Source organism: Octodon degus, unplaced genomic scaffold, assembly GCF_000260255.1.
Source record: "Octodon degus isolate 3935 unplaced genomic scaffold, OctDeg1.0 scaffold00016, whole genome shotgun sequence".
Classification (NCBI taxonomy): domain Eukaryota; kingdom Metazoa; phylum Chordata; class Mammalia; order Rodentia; family Octodontidae; genus Octodon; species Octodon degus.
The window spans coordinates 1,227,902-1,232,593 of record NW_004524592.1 but is presented as its reverse complement, the minus strand read 5'-3'; the positions used below and the strand labels follow the sequence as shown (position 1 = coordinate 1,232,593).

General features: G+C 38.9%; 1 protein-coding gene across 2 annotated transcripts in view; it reads right to left on the bottom strand.

Annotated features, from left to right (window-relative positions):
- Abca12 (ATP binding cassette subfamily A member 12) overlaps positions 1-4,692 on the bottom strand; it is a 187,154-nt gene that overhangs the window by 123,493 nt on the left and 58,969 nt on the right. The window lies entirely within an intron of this gene.

The following is a 4,692-nucleotide window of genomic DNA, read 5'->3' as shown; positions in this document are numbered from 1 at the left end:
TTCTTTCTTTCTTTCTTTCTTTTGCATCTAGGACATGTAGGATCTACAGGGTCTCACTACGTGAATCAGACTCAGTCATTTTCGTGTTTTCGGTCTCCCAAGTGCTGGGATTACAGGCGCACAACCACCAGGCCCAGTCTCAATTGCTATCTCAGCACATCCAGCAGGTGGGGCCAGCACTGCATGCCGGGCAATGAATCCTGGCCGCTAGGCTCTGCCTAAGCAGGCTCTTTAGTCTGCTGAGCTATCAGGCTGGCCCCAGAATATACTTTAAAAGCATACGAACAGGTAGTCCTAATTTCTTAACATATATCTAAACACATGTATAATAAAAACTTGAGAGATTATAAAAATCTTTGATGGCTGGTTTTTTTGCCTAGGTGATATATTTCACATAATTTTTATTTACTTTTACTGTATATTTACTATTATATCATAATGTACATTTCTGCTCCTGTAATCAAAATGTATATAGATACAGCCAACTTTTCAGATACTGCACTAGGAAATATTTTTGGTCTCTTCCAAATGTAATCTCTATTATCCTACATACACAATTCTTCTTTCTTTTTTAAAAATACTAAAAATTAATGTGAAAGAATGGCAGATTTTCCCAAAAAATAGTAATAGGAAACAACTGTAACAGTCAAGGGTTTTATTACGTTTAATGTTTATTTTATAAAATGTAATGGTGTCAAGACTTTGGCAAAGCTGTAAAATACAAATCTTTTCAAAATTAGGTTTTGACTCGTCTCGCAAGTCAAAACGTGGGGTAGTGACCTGGAGGAGGAACCGGGATGAACAAGACAGAACAAGAGACACAAGAGACGGACACAAGACAGGCTTCCTGATCTAGTCTCGTTTATTGAGGAAGTGAGCAGGGTCTAAATAGCCCTGTAGCGGAAGTAGTTGGGCAGGACTAGTTGCAGATTGGTAGCAAAGGTCCGGGACCACAGGAAGATGCTGAGACAAGCAAGGATTGGTGCTGCAGCATTTCTTGCCCAAATAAGGGAAAGCGTAAGAGGAGCGTTCTATCACCCCCATACACACCCAAGATTTTATATTAAAACACTAGCTCCCCCACCCTTTTAAAAAACATGAAGACTATGATCTTTCAAAACAGGCAGGTCTAGCAGCTTTGAAGGAAATTTCAAACTGAAAACTAACAAGCAAAACCTGAATTTCTTCATGAATCTATTAAAGAGTGTCAGTCATGTCTGTCTTCATGTCAAAGAGAAAGAAATAAAGCTTCAAAAAAACTGTTAAACACATGACTGTGCATTTCTACACTAACAGGGAGCATAACAGATAGAAAGTTGATCCAAGTTAACTAAAATACAAAATTTGCATAAAGAAGGAAAACTAGGAAAAAAGGAAAAGGGGCCATAGGACAGGTGGCCAGCAGAATAGGACTGTGGATAAGATTGTTTCAAGCAATTTTGAAAAATGCTATATTGTTGACCTTGAAGATGCAGGAAGGCACCAAAAGCTGAGGGACAAAAAAATGCTAGAAGCCAGAAAAGGTAAGAAAACAGATTCTCCCCTAGAAAGTCTAGAAGACATGCAGCCATGCTAACGCCTTGATTTTTAGCTGAGTAATATTATATTCCCAACTTCCAACTTGCAGAATGCTCAATAAAAAGCATTAATATTTTTTTGGTTTTTTTAAATTACATTTATTGGTACATTTTAGGTATGCATAATAATCACATTCATCATAGGTAATTTGTTTAAGACATCCAATTTGTGGTAATTTATTATAGCAGTCATAAGAAAACAGTATGAATGCTAATACCGGTATAAATGAAAGTTGTGAAAACTCTGAAAAAATTAGACAGAACTTAAGTTCACCAAACTGTTCACTAGCGCCTTCTAAGAAGAAAGATGAGTAGTTTGCCTAATAATCAACCCAAAGAAAACTGCAGCGGATCCACAATTCCCATCAATGTCCCTTCTGTGCAGGTCCCCAACCAAGCTAGTTACCTGATAGCTTTTCACACACCCATCTAGACTGAACTCCTGGTGTGATGAATGCTTACAGCAAGGCCTTCATAAGTCTATACTGGAAGTTCACTTCATGGCACCCTACCTTCTTATACAGAACCCAGCTCTAGCCATCACTCAAGTTACAGGTCTACAAACAGGTTTAATCCTTCTCACACACCCATCTTTTTCAAGTGGGAAAAATGGGAGTGAGACAGAAGGGCAATGGAAGCACGTGACTGGATGATCCTATTGATTTATTAAGCATCTCCTGTATCCTAAGCCGCTTAGGGTGATGGTTCAGCTGGGTGAGCTCATGCTAAATTCAGTGGGAGCTCAAGCAAAAAGCAACATCAAAAGAGAGAAGAGAGAAAAAGATGGAATGGGAAGAGGAATTGGGAAGAGGTGGCACAGCACAGTGCTGTCTTTCTGGGCATTGATTACAATCTGTGACTTATTTAAGAGGAATTTGAAGGAGTTTAAGCCCACAACATTCTTTGATGTGATATAGCAAGAAGATAAGTCTATTTATAGAAAATCCATCTCAGAGTTTCTTTAAAAATAAGTTCCCAGGGTGTTGAAAATATGGACAGTCAATACATTGTACTGATTTTTGATAAATGAAGTTTAACTTGCTAGAGTGGGATCCAGCAAATGAGGAACTGGCTCAATGAAGCACAAGTTCCCACAATGCCACACAGAGCATGGACTGTCACAGTTTTTACTTTAACCTTTTATTCAAGGGCTGGACTCACTGAGGTGAGTGGTCTACTGAAGCAACAACAGCACTGAGTAAGTAGCTCCCATAACCCATCTACTCTGCGAGGCAAGCAACAAGCATTTACGTAACTCTTTCTTCTACATCCATAATGTCTCGTAGACATTAACTTTTCACAAAATCTGGAAATCCTCTAGAACTAAAAAATCGGAATTAAAAACAACTCAACTTTAACATAGCTTCCTTGTGAAAAGGAAGAGACTTTTAAATTTTCCATACGTCAGTTATGTGTTGAAGGAAGCAGCCATCAGAGCAATGGTGCAATCAAGCCATTAAATGTTTCCAAGAGTTGCTAATTTTAACTTGAATTTGTTCTATTCTGAAGGTATCTCTGCCACTTTAAGTTTCTAAAATAATGTTCCCCTTTATAGTCTCAAATGCTAAGATGAAGGTAGCATTTCTCTGTCTTTCAGAAAACTTCTCATAATAAGCATAGGGAATGCAAAGTTAAGGCTAATCATTGAGTGCCCCTGTCCCCAGCAAAATATGAACCAAAGGAAAGAAATAAAAAAAGATTACAAACGTGCAAATCATAGAACAACCAGCAAATTTAAAAAGAGGGAGACTCCAGCGGTTTGGAGGGATTTTAGGCTGGACAAAGTTCTTGATCTGATGATTCTCAAAGGTCTCACACCCAAGACAGTGTTTATGCCTGTTGTCAGGAGGAAAGCTTTGGAAGAACCCATCGTGCATAAGGGGATCAACTTCAGAAGATTCCAACCTCATGTAGAAGTGGGATAGGGTGGTAAGAAACAAAATTCCAAGGCCCTTAGTTTCTCAGTAGCAGTAGGAAGAGGTGGTCAGCAATCCCCCATAACTGGGGACAGGTTGTTCTTTTAAAATGGATACAAGCTGGGGCTGGTGAGATGGCTCAGTGGTCTAAAGCACCTACTTAGAACAAGCTTAGCAAAGCACAGGGACCATGGTTCAATCCCCCAGCACCACATGCCAGCCAGCCCTGCCCCCTGGTGGGCTGAGCTGGCCACACACACACACACACACACTAAATAAATAAATAAATGAATAAAAATTTTTAAAAAATTTAAAAAATGGATACAAGCTATATTACTAGGACAGTCCCATCTTAAAACTAACACAGTCCAATACTGCTTTAGAAAGTTGATTGAAGCCAAAGAACAAAGCAAGCTTAAGAACTAACCACAAATTGACCAAGGTTTAAATATGTGATGTTCATTTTACTGTGCTATCAGAATAAAAATTCTGTTCCAAGAATTTTCCAAATTATAAACTTTGCAACCAGTTGTTGTATCACCTAATGCATCAGTGTTTATTCAAGTTTTTTCCCCTTTTTTGCATAAAGCCCTTTATTTGAAGCAATATCTGTGTGATATAATGTGAAGATGAAAACGAGGACTCAAGAATGCGGTCTCTGGACCAATAACATCAGCACCACTTCAGGAGGTATCAAAAATGAAAATTTCCAACCCAACCACTCCAAATGCACAGACACAAAATGGACACTCATCCATATCCCCTCCTTTGTTCAGTTCCGTCAACTGAATATTATAGGTGTGTCAACCCAGCAAAATATTCCAAAAGAGTCCAGTAGTCCACAATAGTAATGCGTCTCCTGCTTGACTGGCAATATCAGAAATTGTTGACCCGACCCATGTTTGTGGATAGGGTGTCATGTCTGTGTCTTGTGCGGCAAATGGCACTGGGAAGAGAGTATGTGGTGTGTTGATTACTGAAGCTGTCCTACCAATTTGATTTGAGGCTGTCTCATTGCTGTTTGTTTCTCAATAAAATTATGGAAAAAAATTACAAAGTCAAAAAAATGAAAATTTCAGGAGTTAGGGAGATAGTTCAGTGTAGTGTGTGTTTTGTATGTGAATTCAATCTTCATCACAGCAGGGAAGAGAGAGAGAGAGAGAGAGAGAGAGAGAGAGAGAGAGAGAGAGAGAGAGAGA